General features: G+C 39.4%; 1 protein-coding gene and 1 long non-coding RNA gene across 3 annotated transcripts in view; one reads left to right on the forward strand and one right to left on the reverse strand.

Moving 5' to 3' along the window:
• Window positions 1–1,737, reverse strand: part of fstl4 (follistatin-like 4) — a 196,147-nt gene that overhangs the window by 25,894 nt on the left and 168,516 nt on the right. The gene's annotated exons all lie outside the window — the stretch shown is intronic.
• LOC117955441 overlaps window positions 205–1,737 on the forward strand; it is a 12,537-nt gene continuing 11,004 nt past the window's right edge. The window contains exon 1 of the long non-coding RNA XR_004659045.1: window positions 205–283. This is a non-coding gene — a long non-coding RNA (uncharacterized LOC117955441). The remainder of the gene's footprint in view (window positions 284–1,737) is intronic.

The following is a 1,737-nucleotide window of genomic DNA, read 5'->3' on the forward strand; positions in this document are numbered from 1 at the left end:
TAGTGTATGTAAGAGCATTTCACATGTGTTCGTGAGAGGTAATTCTGAGTAAAGTCCCTAACGGCCCCTCATACACATATGTAGAGGTTTACTCCTCCGGTTTGACTCCGACCTTTGCTGCATGTCATTGCCCCTCTCTCTCCTCTTTCATGTTTCATCTGTCTTGTGGTAATAAAGGCGTAAAAATGTTAATCTAAATATTAATCACAATACTTTATTGATCCCATCAGTGAAATTATTTAGTTGCAGTTGCTCACAGTCAAATTCAAGGTAAAATAAGAGTGTACAAGTAATTTATTGACTTTTCTTACTTTTATTTTAAGAGTAAACAGTGGTTTCCAACCTGTATGAGCTCCTCTTACAAACAGCAGCTGGGGGCCTTATCAGGTTTCAGACGTCTGAGTTGTAAACAGTTTCACCAAAGAGACATTTCCCCTGTAAACTTCTGCCATGCTTTCAGAACTGTTTGAGGCTGAAGAGTTAAAGTTATCCAATATTCCACACAGAAGCAAAGATTAGAGAAAAGTCCAAAACATGAAAACCAATGTGTGTACCAGAACTTTACTTTTTCTTCTTTCATTTCACATTTAACATCTCATGACCTCCCAGATTTAGAATATTTGGAGGGGCTTGACCACTACATTTGGAACCACTGGACAAAACTACCTTACTGTATAGTGATTAAAAGTAGCTCCACCTCCACAAGCTACAACAGATACAGATAATACTTGTGCACTTTTACTTAAGTAGGATTTTGAATTCAGGACATCTACTTATAGTTGAGTATTTACTTTATACACACACATTAGTAAAAAAAGTCTCCTCAACCTACGCCCACACACGTACTTCTACTTGCACACCTTCGGCCTGTCTGTATTGTAATCTGTGTTCTGTCAAGGCTGTTATATCACCTGTTCTTTTTTCTATCAAAACATTACAGCAACTCTTCTTTTCTTCCATCTAGTCTAAGTACATACTAGACAAAAACATTCTTCAACAACATTGATACCATCATCTAGGGTATGATAATACCATAAAAAGAGTACTAGACTATGACTGTGGGTTCTGCGGTGCTTTCCTTTCTCTCCTAAGCATGTGTGTTATCCCTTCAATATAACAATGCAAACCGTCCACTTAGTTTAATGTGGCACTTGGCTCCCTTCCATTCCACCTTATTGCACCTTATCCTATCTCGCTTGAAATACTTTGAATCCCCCACACTAGCATTTGGTAATTGCCCTCTCCTGATAACTTGCCCTTCAGGACCCGAGTCCGTCTCCATGCCTCCCTTCCAATCAACCCGTCTCCCTCTTTAGTTAAAGGTCTAACATTCAGATGCATATCTTTTCAATTAGCATCTTAGAAAAACAAAACAATCACAGCTATTGTCTCTCTTATAAGAACATTTAATTGATGACATTATCCTCCTCCTTTGAGACATAAGCAAAGAAATAACGAAGGCTGTAGCTCCTGTTGCTGTCTTTGAATTGTTAAGTTACAGGTAGGGGGGCTTCTACAGTACCTCCCTGGTTGTTTTATGGAGACATGCCAAGTAATACTGCCAAGTCTAAAGTAAGGGGTGAGAAAGACCCTTAAGCAGATAATTAATGTGAGCATACAATGCTTTCATATGGTCAGCCAGCCAAAATCAGTGTAGGTGTACACTCACCGGCCACTTTATTAGGTACCCCATGCTAGTAACGGGTTGGACCCCCTTTTTGCCTTCAGAACTGCCTC

Source organism: Etheostoma cragini, chromosome 13, assembly GCF_013103735.1.
Source record: "Etheostoma cragini isolate CJK2018 chromosome 13, CSU_Ecrag_1.0, whole genome shotgun sequence".
Classification (NCBI taxonomy): Eukaryota; Metazoa; Chordata; class Actinopteri; order Perciformes; family Percidae; genus Etheostoma; species Etheostoma cragini.